Genomic DNA, 16,872 nt, shown 5'->3' on the forward strand with positions numbered 1-16,872 from the left:
TATAGATTTATTAGAAGGCTCTAAAACACTTTTTAAAACATTTTAAAGTGCAAAATATGTCATCTGTGAGATACTAAAGTATAGTCATCCTATAGTAGAGAACATATGACAAGATAAGCCAACTTACATGTCAGTGAACTATGGCCATGAGCAATGCTTTACCCTTGAACCTGGAGGAAACTGGACAAATCCATTGTAATCACGAGACTTATAAACCAAAATGTCAGTTTGTGAAGCTTTTCAGTTGTTTGGGTCCATGGAGAAAATTAAGTCTATAGAATGGATTTTATTGAGTATTTTTCTCAATCCTTCCAAGTATTATGTTTACTTAGTACCATTTCAAATGTGTTGAAGATAAGCTAATCATTATAGACAGACACTTTAAGGACTTTTGGGATTCTCTGCAGCATTTAGGTTATAGTGAGAAATTCATTGAGATAGGATAGTTGAGACACTTGGTTTAAGTTAAAAATTTGCATGAAAAGCCAGATTCCAAATCGAAGATTCTATGATGACTATGGAAATAAAACAACATCTTGTTGGATGATGTTAATGGTTATTTTCATGTTAGTCATATCCACCTCAGCTATAGATACTAAGAGAGTATTTTAAAAAGTTAATAGAAAAATAGAATTAAAAGTTTATTTGGATGCAAAAAACTTCAGAATATTTTTTATAATACATATTTCTCATGGAATTTTTTTTTTTTTTTTTGACAGGCAGAGTTAGACAGAGAGAGGGAGACAGAGAGAAAGGTCTTCCTTCCATTGGTTCACTCCCCAAATGGCCACTACTGCCAGCACGCTGTGCTGATCCATAGTCAGGAGCCAGGTACTCCCTCCTGGTCTCCCATGCTGGTGCAGGGCCCAAGCACTTGGGCCATCCTCCACTGCACTCCTGGGCCACAGCAGAGAGCTGGACTGGAAGAGGAGCAACCAGGACAGAATCGGCGCCCCAACCGGGACTAGAACCCAGATATCATGGACTTTTTGAAGACCCTTCAAATGCATGACTTTCATTTTTTCATCAAAATAAATTTTTAATCCTATTTTCACAAACTTTCTGAAGTATTCTCATGGGCCTTTAACTTTGGCTTGGTGGTGACCTACAGCTGGGAGCATGAAAAGATTGCGCAGCTTCTAAGATAGCTTATATCCTCAAGCCCAGCTGTTTTCCTGAAATGCTAGATGCTACCTATTAGATAACTTTTTCTGGTTCCTGAGAACTATACAAACTCAGGTAGTCCACAACACTGTTTCTATATGTTACCTGTGTCTGATTCTACAGTTCATCTACTGTTTCCAAATTGATCAGCACTTTCTCATTTTCTCACCTTTCCAGGTAGTATGTGAGAATTCATGTTCAACGTCTTTCTAAATTTTCCTTAATGGTTATCTCTTTTTAAAAATTTTCTACCTTCTAGTGATGAAGAAATTGATGTTAAAGATCACTTTTTTTTTTTTTTTTTGGTAGGCAAAATTATTACAGAGAGAGATACACAGAGAGAGATCTTCCATCTGCTGATTTACTTCTGGCATGGCTGTAACAACCAGGGCAGGGCCATGGCTGTAACAACCAGGGCAGGGCCAAGTTGAAACCAGAGGTAGAAACTCCAGCTGGGTCTCCCACAGGGTTGCAGAGGCCCAACCACATCTAACACTGCTTTCCCAGACACGTTAACAGGGAGCTGGATCAGAAGTGGAGCACCCTGCACATGAACCAGTGCCCACGTGGAATATTGGCATTGCAGGCAGCAGTGTAACCCACTGCACCAGAACACTGGCTCCAGAGATCATTTTGTTAATGAGTTCCTAAAGTAGATCTTAACATCAACAACTGGAGCTGCCTTTTAGTGAGTGGTGTGGGAATATTAACTGTGGCAACGGCTAGCAACTTTGAATCCCCCAGAGCAATCTGAAATCATCTGGGGATCTTTTAAATAATACTGAATACTCAGTTGTGTCCAGGGAGATTCTAATTTACTTTGGTGTGATAGACAGTCTGTAATCTATTACTAGAAAGTTAATAACACCAATTCTGCTTTTAGCACAGCCAGGTTTAGGAACCTGTGGCTGGGGACAGTGGATTTTTTACAAGGAGACTCATACGTGTGCAATGAGAGAGACTTTTGGGTGAATAGGGAGGCTGAACATGGAATCTGTGAGACAAAATATGCTTTTAATTGTAGTTTATGTTGGAATTCCATGTGTATTTTCAAATGGAAAGCTTCCTACAAACAAGTCGTTAGACACTTTTTTAGAGTATTGAAATTAATGTTCAGTTACTTAATTAATGCTATTGTAGATTGTATGCATATTTTCTTCCAAAGAGCCACTGTTGCAGGGTTTTTTTCTATATTTGTCAGATTATTTTAGGTGCCAGTTTAGATGCTAGCTTTCTATAGAAGAGATTTTGGTTGAAAAAGTTCAAGTTCTTAAACACTCTGATAAAGTGATTTCAGCCGTCTTCCTCAGTGAAAATGTGTAGAAGTATTAACCTTCTTTATATTACTGATTGAAATCTGTACTCTCACTGCCTTTTCACACACCATTACACTAAGATCCCTTGGTCTATTTGCACTTGGAATGTATCTTGCATCTATGCATGATTTTTGACATCTTGCTTTATTCATTTGGAAGATATTGGCTCACTTAATAATATAGGTCTTCCAAATATTGGCACATATCATTATACATTGAAAAATCACATTCATTAATGTCACCACTATTTTTTTCTCAAAACAAGTTCTTATGTACTAGAAAGTTATAAAGCTCAAGGTGGTGAATTCAGGTCTTCCAAAATTCTGATTTTGTCTTGAGTGCTTGAGTTTTATCATCAATAACAAATGCTATCACTTATCATTTTTAAAGTGACAGTCTCATCATTCATTGCTTAATATTCAATGGTCTGGTTAACCATTGCTCATCTCTCAGTGGTACCTCCAAGTAAAAAAAAAAATTTTCTGGAAAAAAAAAAAAAGCAAGTGTATCTCATAATTGCTAAAATAGCAATAATGTTGAGATATTGTGAGACACAGTATTCTTTATATATATATATATATATATCTACAATTAGATTATTAAACAGATATATACTCACTTCCATAGTCTTGGCAGTTCATATCAAGAGCCTTGGGTGGTCACTGACATCATACATAATAGTGTTAATTGTTAAATTAACAACAGGAGTCACTGTGCACTTACTCCTCATGCAGGACCTCTGTCCTCAGTGAGTTGTACTATGAGAATTAACAGTAAAACTTGTTCTCAAACAATTTTTTTCTATTTTGTGTGTGTATGTGTGCAAATTGTTGAAATCCTTACTTAGTATAGAGTTGGTCTTCTGTGTAGAAAGTTAATTGAAAATGAATCTTAATGGAGAATGGGACTGGAAATGGGAGAGGGAGGAGGAAGTGGGATGGGAATGTGGGTGCGAGGGCGGGTATGTTGTGAAGAATCACTATATGCTTAAAGTTGTACTTAGGCTGGTGCCGCGTCTCACTAGGCTAATTTTCCGCCTGCGACGCCGGCACACCGGGTTCTAGTCCCGGTTGGGGCGCCAGATTCTGTCCCAGTTACCCCTCTTCCAGGCCAGCTCTCTGCTATGGCCTGGGAGTGCAGTGGAGGATGGCCCAAGTCCTTGGGCCCTGCACCCGCTTGGGAGACCAGGAGGGAGTACCTGGCTCCTGGCTTCGGATCAGCGCGATACGCCGGCCGCGGTGGCCATTGGAGGGTAAACCAACGGCAACGGCAAAAGGAAGACCTTTCTCTCTGTCTCTCTCTCTCTCACTGTCCACTCTGCCTGTCCAAAAAAAAAAAAAAAAAAAAAAGTTGTACTTAACAAAATTTGTACTCATTAAATAAAAGGTTTCTAAAAAAAAAGACCTTAAGGTATTAAAAGTCACAATGGCTGAGCAATGGGGCATCTACTGAAGTGAGCTACTTTTAAAAGATTTATTTATGTATTTGAAAGTGTTATAGAGTGAGAGAGTCTGATACTTTAGACTGCTTGGCCATCCTGACAGAGAGAGAGAGGGAGAGATTGATCTTCCTTTTGGTTTGTTCATTCCCTAAATGGCTGCAATGACTGTGGCCAGGCCAGACTTTTGTCAGGAGCTTCTTCCAGGTCTTTCATATGATGCAGGGACCCAAGCATTTGGGCAATTCTGTGCTGCTTTCCCAGACACATTAGCGGGGAGCTGGATCAACTTGGAGTATTAATGTCTGTAATACTCTGCTTGTAGTTCAAGGATATAGAACCCATCTGGCACAAAGTTTCATTTATGGGTGGGCCAAGTATTACAGCTTCCAGCTGTCCAAGGTTTGGGCTAGATGGTTTCTGAGAAATTGTGTTAAAATAGATATTAAGCCGTAACTCTTGGTTTAAGCTTTTGTTAGTGGAGTTCCATGTTTGCCAATGATATGTCTGTGGTAACTTTGGGTTTCTGGATTGCAACCAGTGAATGCATCCAGACCAAGAGTAATGAGATCTACAGTCAGCAGAATGGTGTCTAGCTGAAATTAAATGGCTTTTCTTATTTGCTAGAGGGGTGACCTCCTGCCTGACATCTGGACATAGACAGTAGACATTGGAGGACATCCCCTCTGCCAAGTGGAGTATGCCAAGTTTGGGTTGCAGTAGCCGTGCTCAGGTTTGACTGTCCTCTATCCATGGACAAAGTCCTAGTAGACAACATGGTTTGGAGAATCACATTCTCAAATTGTATGGGAGACTATATTTCTAGTATATCAGTTAATAGTCATCTAATTTAATTTTACGGGAACATAGCAAGGTTCCAAGAAAAGTAATTTCTTGCATCATAACCCTTGAGAACTAATGGACATCATAGATGATCCAGAGACTTCAGAAGGCTTGTGCACCCCTACAGTGAAGAAGTCACTGAGAGTACTAAGGAGAGTGCCTATAGAATTTATTTTGACTGATTTTTAGCCCCTTTCATTGGAGAGTGGCCCATATAAGCTAGTGTGATTTGTAGCATCAGTGACAATTAATCTTTTAAATGAGGCATGCATTGCACCAAAACTCAAGTAGGATGATAAGGTATTAACCTTGTATGTTCTTCGCAAGTATGTCAAATAGTTGCATATAGGGAGGATGTCATCAATGTGTGTGTGCTTGTGTTCCTAATAAATGACGGGCACAGTTAAATTCTTTGCAAAGTAATGTATGTGATGGCAAAGTCAATGAGGTGCCCATGTATACCTTAGAAGAAGAGTCCTTTCAAGGTGAAGGCAAACTGAGACTGAGGGGCTGTTGGAAAAGCTTTGAGCAAAACACATTTGCCACACTTGTAATAGTGAAGAAACATCATTTATCTATTGAAAGGCATCAGATATGTTAATATTAGGTATAAGGTATGGTGGACATAATGGATGGCATATAGCATTAAGATTTTTATAATCTACAATGGGTACTATTTTTTTTTTTCCAGATTTAACAGTTAAAATTGGGCTGCCAAATGGGGAATAGTTGGAATAATCACCTCTTTGTTAATTAAGTCTAATGTAATAAATCTTAATACATGAAAAACAGATATATACTCTAAAGTTGACATTTATAGAATTTTATTGCTTCAAAGTAGACATTCATGAATAAAAGTTTCAGACTTCCCTCTGCCTCCAAGAATTCAATTTGGGTCCGTGGTCTTGCAGTTTCTTTCCACTGTTGTTTTACCATCATCAGCTCAAATATAAGCATAAGTGCAATGGCAGATAACATCGTGATACCACAGTGAAAATCGTTTCTCATTGTGGATGCTCTAAAAGGATCGCTACAACTCCTAAGGTCTGAAAACCACGTTTTTGAGGCTCCTCTACTAATGGGATTTTGGTTGTTTTTTCCTGGAAAGATTGTTGAAGGCAGGCTGATTGCTGCTGCTGCCTATTGCTGAGTGGCTTTCAACAATCCGCAGTTAACTGAAGCTGACTGGAGGAGATACAGTTGCTAGAGCTTGTTGAAGGGTGAGAGGGTACTGTTGTTCTTTTCTGCCCCTCTGCCCTGTAGTCAGAAGGAGACACTCATATCTGGAGATGTTGTATCCTTCCCCAGAAATTTAAGGATTTATTCCTTTCTTCCTTCTAAATGTTTTCATTAATTTTTTCATTTTTAAAGCATCTTTCCTAGGTTCTTTTATAAAAGCGTTCTTGTGTGAATTTTTTAGTTCTTGGTGAGGTTTTATTTCATGTTTAAGCTTATTATGCAATTCTTCTATATCTCTTGCATGTTTTAATGTTTATCTAAGTTATTTGCTTTTAATGGTTCAATTTTTGTTTAAATTTTTACCTCTTTACTGTATTTTTTGTGTTTATTTATTCTCATGCTTGCTGTAACTATACTAAAAAATAAGTGTAGTAAAGCCATAGTGGTTTTCACTTTTTTTAAAACCATTTACCTTTTTAACATTTAAGTGAATTTTCCTTTTGTTTGATGTTTTTCTTAAATTATTGCTTTGTTTTTACATGCATGCAAGGGTTGTACAAATGTAGGGCTTCCTAAACAGATTACTTCTGGCTGTTTTTGTTCAGCTCTTCTGTGGTTGTCTGTCAGTTCCCTCCTCCAGAGACACATTCTCTTCTTGGCCCTGGCTCTCAGGTTATCATTTTGTGGGTAGATATAAATGGAAACACATATTGCATTTTTTAAATATTTGGATTCTTTAGTGATTGATATATTTAAGGTTTATCTGTATTGAAGTAAGTAGCAAAAAAATCATGGAAAAACAAAATACAATACATTTTACATGAACTTTTGGAAGACTTCTGTATTCTGTTGGTTTTTTATTGCTGTATTAACATGCTGTAGTTTATGTATACATGCTAAAGCTGTTGATTAGTGGTGTTGTCTATAGTTTTTGATTGTTTCAAATATTTGTGCTGGGACCTTTATGGCCTAGCCTATGGTCTATCCTAGAGAAAGTTCAATGCTTGATGAAAAGAATGTATATTCTGCAGCTGTGGGATGAAATGTTCTATAGATACCAATCAGTTCTATTTAATCAATAGAGTGGATTAGCTCTGTTGTTTCTTTGTTGATTTTCTGTGTAGTTGACTTGTCCATTGATGAAAGTGAGATGCCAAAGTCCCCCATTATTACTGTATTGAAACCTGTGTCTCCCTGCAGATCTATTAACATTTTTTTAAATATCCAAGTGTCCTAGCATTGGGTGCATTGTACATTTACTCTAGTCATATCTTACTGTTGAATTGAACCCTTAATTATTACATATTGCCCTTCGTTGTCTCTTTTAACAGTTTTTGTGTTAAAATCTATTTTGTGTGATATTAGGATGGCTACTCATGCTCATTTTTGCTTTCTATTAGCATGGAATATACTTTCACTTGCAGTTTGTATGTATCTTTGTTGGTGAGGTATGTTTCTTGTAGGCAGTAAATAGATGGATTTTGGTTTTTAATCCATTCAGCCAGTCTATCTTTTAATAGAATAATTTAGGCCATTTCTTTTCAAGGTTATTATTGGTACATAACAACTTGGTCCTGTCATTTTTCCATAAGTATTCCGATTGTTTATTTTGGATTTCCTTAGTTCTTTTATTAAGACATTTGCTGCCTTCTCATTGTTTCATGATTCTGTCTTTCTCTGTTTTCTGTGTATAGCACATCCTTAAGTGTATTTGTCAGGTTGGTCGAGTGGTGACAAATTCTTTCTGTTTGTTTCGGAAGTCTTTATTTTACATTCAATTATAAATGAGAGCTTTTCTGGGTACAGTATTCTGGAGTGATATTTTTTTCCTTTATGACTTCAACCATATCTCCATTCTTACTTAGCCTGTAGGGTTTCTGATGAGAAATCAGTTTTCAATCTTTTTTTTTATGGTTTATTTATTTATTTGAAAATCAGAGTTACAGAGAGAGGACAGAGAAAGAGATCCTCCATCCACTGGTTTACTCCCCAGATGGCCACAGTTCCCCACAATTCCTGCAATGGCCAGGGCTGGGCCAGTCCCAAGCCAGGAACCAGGAGCTTCCTCGACATCTCTCATGTGGGTAGCAGGGGCCCAAGCACATAGGCCATATTCTTCAGCTGTCAGTCTAATTGGAGATCTTTTGAAGGTAATCTGGCATTTCTCTCATTCATCTTATGATCTTATGTTTATGTTTTACTTTTAAAAGTTTGACTATACTGTGTTGTGCTGAAAATCTTTTCTGACCATGTCAATCAGGAGTTATATGTGCTTCCTGTATTTGGATGTCCCTATCTCCAAATTAGGTAAGTTTTCTGATGGTCGTCTAATCAATTCTCTCTTTCCACACCTTCAGGAACTCCTAAGATGTGTATATTTGGCCGTTTGATAGTATCTCATAAATCTTGAACACTATTTTTGGTTTTTCTAAATTTTCTTATTTTTTTTTTGTATTTCCAAGGATTTGTCTTCTTAGATATTCCTTCTCTGAGTACCAAGCCTGCATATTTATTTTACTTTTTTTGTTTGGACATATGAATTCTTCATTTCTAGTATTTCAGGTTGATTTCTCTTCAGTGTATGTGTCTCCTGGTAGAATTTCTCGTCCATGTCATTGATGGATTTCTTTTTTTAAAATATTTATTTATTTTACTTGGGAAAGTTACACAGAGAGAGAAGGAGAGGCAGAGAGAGAGAGAGAGAGAGAGAGAGGTCTGCCATCTGTTGGTTTACTCCCCAATTGGCTGCAACAAGCGGAGCTGTGCTGATCCGAAGCCAGGAGCCAGGAGCTTCTTCTGGGTCTCCCAGGCGGGTGCAGGGGCCCAAGGACTTGGGCCATCCTCTACTGCTTTCCCAGGCCATAGCAGGGAGATGGATTGGAAGTGATTGGAAGTGAAGCAGCTGGGTCTCAAACCGGCGCCCATATGGGATGCCAGTACTGCAGGTGGCAGCCTTACCTGTTACACCACAGCGCTGGCCCTTTATGGATTTTTTTAACTCATGTATTTGTTTCTCTGTGTTTTTGAGTGATCTTCTGATCATTCCTTTTCAGGCATTTCATCAATCTGTTCATCTTCACATCCTGTCACATTCTGTCTTCTTGTTCATGTTTCTTTCATTCCTACATTTATTTTTTAGGCATTTGTGGAAACATATGTTGGTTTCCTTCTCTGACGGCTTTTATCTTTGTAATATGCTTCTATGGCTTAGTGGAGTGTCTGCTGCGTCAGCAGATATTCAGAGCCGCGTGCTGGGTGGGGCCGGTGCTCCAGAGTGGGCAAGAGTCCAGAGTGTTCCAGAGTGGTAGATCTCCTGTATCTTTAGAAGTGGTGAGAGTATGATTGCATTGGCTGTGGTTATCAGAGCCTCAGCCACTCTCTGGGAAGGTGAACCAGCTACTCAGGGTGGGTCACAGCGGCTACATCCCCACCCAGGCAAGTGCACAAACCACACAAAGGATCTCTTGCTCAGTGTGATGGCTGAGCCCCCTGCTATGACTCTTCCCAGCTCTCAGGGAGCTCTGAGACTCGGAAGCCGGATGCTTCACAGAACTCCTACAGTCACTGTTATATATTTCTGTTAGGCCGTCACAAAACACACCAAATCTGGAGTAAGGGAAAGGGTTTATTGGGAAAACCAGCAGGCTGGAGGGAAGGGGTGAAGAAGGAAAAGAGAGAGAAGGAGAGAATAAGAAACAGAGAGGAGAGGAGCTAGTGAGGAGAGAAGAGAGACGAGAGAGGGAGAGGAGAGTAGAGAGGACCCAAGAGAGCAGGAGAGAAGAGCCAAGAGAGCCACATGTTCAGGTACAGGCCCTTCTAAAACTTTGCCCGAGGGCGGGCAGGGAAGTAGGAGTAGCGAATCCCATTAGGATGGGGGTGGAGCTTGACAGCAGCAGTTGGGCCATGTGGCCACCTGGCTTCCAGCAATGGCGGTGGGGGCTAGAGCCTAGGATGTAAATCAGGGTGTAGATCGTGCCATAGATAAAACTGCACCAGTTTCCTAACAGTCACAGGGAGCAGGGGACCCACTCTTAGCCCCATGAGCCTCCCTATCCACGGAGCAAATTGTAGCATTTCTGAAGCCAGCTGCCTGTCTGATAGAAGCTGAGTGGTGTTCTGCCTTGGCATGTCGAGTCTAGGTGCCTTGATAGAGTGAGGGAAGGGGAGTGCTTTGCAGTCTTAAGTGGGCGCCCCTCCCCCACCAACCCTCCAGTCCATACTGAAAGTCAGTGGGGACCACGGATTTATCCCTCTGATAAAATCTCCCAGTTGTGTGCAGGCTGTGGTAGCTTGTACTGCCTTATTAAGATGGTGCTTTTTCCCTGCTACCTGCCAGCACTCTTGTCGGGGGATGGGAGGAAGCAATGTGCTGCAGGGTTAGGTGGGCCCTCCAAGCCAGACTCAAAACTAGTAGGATTCTCAAGGTTCTCTCTCAGGCATATCACCAGTGACTCGTGCTGCCACAGGCTCTTCTAGCCTTGCCCCAAGAATTCTTATGGCATCCCCTCGAGGCTGGTTTCTTTATAAAGAAAAGAGCTTTATTTAGCTCATAATGTGGAGGCTGGAAGTCCAAGACTGGGTGGTCCCATCTGTTCATCTTCTGGTGAGGACTTCTCTGGCTGCATCATGGCAGAGAGAGGCCAGTGCCATGGCATAATGGGCTAAGCTGTCACTATGCAATGCTGGCATCCCGTATGGGTGCTGGTTCAAGTCCCATCTGCTCCACTTCTGATCTAGCTCTTTTCTATGGCTTGGGAAAGCAGTAGAGGATGGCCCAAGTGCTTGGGCTTCTGCATCCATGTGGGAGACTAGGAAGAAGCTCCTGGCTTCAGATCGGCCCAGATCTGGCAGTCGCAGCCATCTGGGGAGTGAACCAGCGGATGGAAGACCTCTGTCTCTTCTCTCTCTCTCTCTCTTTCTCTGTGCCTCTGTGTCTCTGTAACTCTGCCTTTCAAATAACAGATATCTCAACAACAAAAAAACAACATGGCAGAGAAATGGAAATGGAACCAGCCAAGTTGCAGAAAGGGCCAAACACATGGAGTAGCCCTGCTTTGTTTTGTAATAGTCTCCCTTGTGAGAGCTCACTCACTCTGTGAGACATCAACAGTCCCTTCCCAGGCAGCACCCTCCTGACCTAATACCCTTCTTCACTTCTTAAAGGTTCTACCACCTCAACCCACCATACTGGGGAGCAAGCTTACAGCACATGGACTTCTGGGATACATACTTGAACCATATCCAAACCATAGAAATTTTATATTGTGTGTATAGTTAAACATTTTTACTTCACTGCTTTCCATTATATGGCTATTCTTACAGCTTAGTCAAACAATCCCAAAGTATTAGGTGTTTAGGAAGTTCCTATTTTTTGGTTACTAAGCAATCCTGTAGTAAAAATCGGAGTGTGTCACACCATGCACATGTTTAAATAAGTTATGCTATGGAACTAGGAGACAATAAAGTGGGCCAGGAAGCTTTCAGACAGTTTCTATACCAGACCTTTAATGGCATTTAAAAGAGTTTTTAGGAACTTTCTCCTCACTTCTATTTTATAATTGGTGATCATTTGTACCGGTGTCATTCCTATGTGTTTGAGCTCGGGGTTTATCTGAGTACATTTTGTGCTGCTGTGACAGAATACTGAGACTGCATAATTGATAATGGACTGAAGTTTATTGGTGCGTGCTTATGGAGGCTGGTAAATCCAAGGTCAAGAGGCTGCCATCTGCTAATGGCCTTCTAGGGCAAAGAGAGGCTGGGTGGAGGGAGAGAATAGAACTTGTTCTTTTATATTGAACCCACTCCATTAATAATGGCATCACATCCGTTTGTGAGTGACACCTGCCTGACTTAGCATCTACCTCCCAACACTGCTGCATTGCTGATAAAGTTTCCAGCACATGAAGGTGGTGGGCAGGAGTACTTTCAAACTAGAATAAGCTTTACAATTCCTAGAATCTAATTTGAAAGGAGCACATGGGAGGGCCAGCGCTGTGGCCTTGCGGGTAAAGCTGCCGCCTGCAGTGCCGGCAACCTATATGGGCACTGGTTCAAATCCCGGCTGCTCTACTTCCAATCCAGCTCTCTGCTGTGGCCTGGGAAAGCAGAAGAAGATGGCTCAAGCCCTTGGGGCCATGCACCCCCATGGGAAACCCAGAAGCAGCTTGAATCAGCGCAGTTCTGGCCGTCGTGGCCAGTGGGGGAGTGAACCAGTGGATGAAGACTGCTCTGTCTCTCTGCCTCTACCTCTCCTTCTCTCTCTGTGTAACTCTAACTTTCAAATTAATAAATCTTTAAAAAAAAAAAAAAAAAGAAAGGAGCACATGGGACCTTGAAGTCATTTAATTGCTTTGTGGTTTGTCTACCTGTGAAATGGTGACAAAGTAGTACCTATATTGTAGTATTAAGAGTGTCGTACATGTGATTAGTGCTACATATGTGTTATTTGTTGTTCAAGTCAGATAAAAGAACAAGAGACCTTTGCTGTTAGTGAAATAATTTTGGGTTTGTGAGACTTGACTTAGCATCTCATCAAACTTCCATCCTTTTCATTTTATTGTCTTGAAAACATCTCTAATGATATATTCCAGTACAGTGCTTTTTAAGGCAAGATGGAAAGACTAGCACTAATTTTGTAAATTTCATCTTTCTCTTTTTCCTTTTTGATAAGATATAGTTGTGTCCTGTCTCTTAACCCCTTCTCTTCCTTTTTAAAATACTGGGTGTGTTTTCTAAGTGGCTGTTGGTTGTTTGCTCAAGATATTATCTTGATAAAGATTCCTTAAGACTAAGTAGCGAAAGAATTTGTTTCCAAGTAGAAGCATCAGGAAAAGAAATGACCTCTTAGACTTAATTGCTAGTGTGACTTGTATTTTCTATCTCTAAGCAACCCGCTAATTTGTCACATTGGTGCCATAAACCTGGTATACTGAAGATTTTGGAGAAAGAGACAGGTACTTTTGATTTTTCTTCTTCCATTTGTGGTTGTTCTGTAGACCTAGTCTCTATCTCACTAAATTCCTTGGTGATTTTGTACTGTTGCTTGGCTCTAAATATCATCTCCCAGATTCAAATATATGTATAAACCTCTCTTGAACTTCATATTTCTGTGTCCAGCTATTAGATGATTTTCTATCAAGAAATCAGAAACTTCTCATTTAGCATTTCTAAAACAACTGATGCTCTTCTAGTTATACTCTATAATTTTCCTTATAGTACATAGCAGTAAGAGAGTTGCACAAGCTAAAAGCCGTGCAGTCATCTTCCTATCTTTATTTTGTCACATTTTATATGAAGTTTGCTAGAAGATTCTCTTATGCTTGATTTTTAGGATTTATCCAGAATCTGATCACTTCCCAGAAGTAGTCTTCTGGCAACTTTCCTATGCAAGCCGCTGTGGTCTCTTTTTGGGTTGTTTTGCAGAAGCTTCCCAACATATTTCTTTGTTTTATCCATGGTACAACAGTTTGAATGATCCCTTAGAAACATGACAGATCCTGTTCATCTTCTCAAAACCCTGCTTCCCGTTTTACTCTCATGAAAAGGGTGCAGTCACTATTGAAGCTTGTAGGCCTTATATGATCTGGCATTCTTCCTCATCCTAGAAACTGACCTGACCTCATGTCCTCCTACTACTCCAACTCCTAAGATGCCTTATAATGCTCCCCACCAGCTAGTACTCATACATTTATGTAATACCCTATTGTTTTGTGTGTTCTGGACCTGGTAATTTGTCTGTAACAGAGACAAGTGGTAAAAAAAGATGGGCTGTCTTTTCTGAGATTAAGTTTTAAAGCAGAGTTACTTTGTATTGCTCAGACTTTCTGATTCTTTTCTATTGCTTGCTTTGCCTAAGCAAGCTCCCATGTTGTTTCATGTCTGATAGAGGAGGCTCCCATAGCAGAGAGTAGAAAGCAGCCTCAAGCCAACAGCCAGTAAGGAACTGATTTTGCCAACAGCTATGTGAGTGAACTTGGAAGCAGGTTCTTCCCAAGGCTTAGGGTAACTGCTTGATTGCTGCCTTGGGAGAAATCCCGAGATAGAAAACTTAGCTGAATTATGTTATTACTGAGTCACAGCATCTGTCATAATAGTCTTTTAAGTGTGGGGTCATCTGTTACACGGCGATTGATAACTAGCACATTTTCCCTTCACTGAGTATATCAATGTTACTATTAAAAATCCTTGATTATTTGCAGGTTCACTCTTATTGTCATGCCTTTGTTTATGTTCTCTTTGCCTGGAATATGTTCCCCCCTTCCCAAATTATCTGCTGGCTAGTTTCTTTAACTCATTTAACTTTCAAGTCTTTTCTTAAATGCAGCCTTATGAATGAGACCTGTTCTTCAACTCATGGACCGTTTCTTGGTCTACTTTATTTTCTTGCTGAACACAGTCATCTTCTAATGTGCTGTATAATTTAGTTTATTCATTATTTGTATCCTCCTGCTGGAATCTGCACTCCACTAGTGCAGGAGTTGTTTTCTCTTTTGGTCCTTAATGGATCTCAAGCACTTAGAACACTTGGCTCATGAGCAAGTGCTCAAATATATGTAAAATGAAGAGACTTTTATTTATTATGTAACTTTCCAGGAAACTCATTTAAGTTTCCCCTTCTGTTCTTGAGAGAGGATAATGTATACTTCCATGTTGTTAAAATTGAATGAGCTTGGGGTGGGATTTCTGCCTGGTAAGAAGTTTGGCAGATTTCCCTCCCTCCAAAACAAGTGTAAAGCTGGACAAAATGGAACAGAAAACAGCTTTAGTGCTTCAGTGCTTTGTCTTAGTTCTGAAGGCTGGGAAGTCCAAGATTAAGGTGCCAATAAATTTGGTTACAGGAGAGGGCATCTTTCCTGGCTTTCAGAGAGCCGCTTTGTTGCTGTGCCCTCACGTGACTGTGGGGGTGGGGGGCACAGGGGCAGAACGAGAACACATACTCTGATCTTTCTTGTTTTATAAGGGCAGCTCATCATAGGCACCCCATCCACATGTCCTCCTAATTACTTCCTACCTGGTTATTTCCTGAAGATACCCATCTTTAGATATCACCACACTGGAGCTAGTGCTTCACATATGAATTTTGGGGAATAAATTCACTCTGTTATATACCATTCCCTGATCCCCATGAAAAATTCCTGTTTTTCTCCCATGTTTTTCTCCCATTTATTCCATCCCAGTAGCCACAAGAGTGTTTATTTTATATTATGTATTTGAAAGACAGTCACACATACACACACACACACACACACACACACACAGAGTAAGTAATTTTGTATCTGCTGGTTCACCCCCCAAATTCCTACAACAGCCCCAACCAGGCAGAATTCAGGAACTTGAAGTCTCCAACATGGGTAGCAGAGACCCAGGTACTTAGGTTATCATCCACTGGTTTCCCAGATGCATCAGCGGGAAGCTGGATAAAGGAGCACAGCAGCCAGGCCTGGAACTGGCTTTCTGATGTGGGATGTAAGTGGTAGTTTCACCTGTGGTGCCACAATGCCTGCGCACCCGCAAGAGTTGTAATTTGTTCCAGCATCACTTCTAATGTCCAACTTCCTACTTAGATATCATCTAAATCAGATCCTGTGAGACTTGAAGTACATTTCATCCTGAGGCTAAAATTCTGTTTCTCTGATCCTGTGAAAACAGAAAAGGTAGCTGCTTCTAAAAGACATGGAGTGGTGGTACAAGCCTAGGTTTGACATCCCCATTCCCCAAGGGAGGCCTTAGAAGGAAGAAAGGATCTCAGATAGTTGTACAATCTGGCAAGATAACTGCTGGGTTTTGATTTGATGCTTTGTCTTCTGGACCCACTGGTTCAACAGCCCACTTACAAGGCTTCAGGTAGTCCTCATTTAGCCTGATGAAACTTAGGCAGTATCCTCTTCCCCTTCTTTGAAACCTCTTTGGAGGTAATCTTTGATGATCTCTGAATAGCCTTTAGGATAATTCTTTCTTTATCTTGTGGAGTTAATATACTCTTAGCCAAACTGCTCTGTAGTCTCATCCTCAGATCCATCAGCCTCCCCTTTTGTTATCACATCTGTATTCCTTTCAGTTAAAAGAGGCAGTTGTTTCTACTGGGGTGACTTACTAGGTCTGTGGTTCATACTTGCACTAATCTGCTTATCAAATGGTGAATTTTGGGGGATCACCAACATGCAGTTCATTAGAGGCTATAATAACATATACAGATAATATCCAGGTGTTAGCATGAATATAGAGAAACTAGTTTCTTCAAATGCTGCTGTTGGGAATGTAAAATCGTCTAGCTATTTTGGAATACTTTTAACTTTCTTAAAAAGGTAAGCTTGCTTTATGGCCCTGCAATTCTATCACAGGTGGCAGCTTAACCAACTGCACCGCAACACCGGCCTTGACACCAGATTCTGCTTCACTAGTTATGTGTGGCACTTATTAGAAGACTGGAAATAAATGCATAGCTTAAATATTGTTTTTCCATCTCTGTTAAAATAACCCTGGAGATAGGCTAGCTAAGGCTGTTTTGGCAGCATCATGACATAACCGACAGTGCCATTTCTTTCTTGTCAACTCTCCACCCTTAGCACAAGATTTCCACATTAAGGTTACCACAGACTCCAGGCTGCTGAGGTTTAATCCATTATCTGTCAATTTCAGGCAGGAAACAGGAGGAAAGGGGAAAAGAGAAAGACAAAAGGAATGCCAGCTGAAAGAAAACCGGTCTTGACCCTAGATTTGTTCAGCTGGGTAAATGGTTAATTTTAGAAGGCTTTTAGAGTTCTAAGAATATCTTTATACTTTGACCTTCTTAAACAGAAAGCTTTGTAATGACTATTCTATCACAAGATTGAGTAAGTTATTTGTTATCATAGTGTTTTCATTTAGCTATTTTCATTGGTAGTATTTTTAAAAAATCTTTTAAAAAATTCTAATGTGTCCCAGCACATT

The 16,872-nt window shown here is 40.3% G+C and overlaps 1 protein-coding gene across 3 annotated transcripts in view; it reads left to right on the plus strand.

Moving 5' to 3' along the window:
- The window catches only part of LMBRD1 (LMBR1 domain containing 1), a 143,590-nt gene that overhangs the window by 19,910 nt on the left and 106,808 nt on the right, over positions 1–16,872 (plus strand). The window lies entirely within an intron of this gene.

Source organism: Oryctolagus cuniculus, chromosome 5, assembly GCF_051225735.1.
Source record: "Oryctolagus cuniculus isolate XC-2025 breed Fujian yellow rabbit chromosome 5, ASM5122573v1, whole genome shotgun sequence".
Lineage (NCBI taxonomy): Eukaryota > Metazoa > Chordata > Mammalia > Lagomorpha > Leporidae > Oryctolagus > Oryctolagus cuniculus.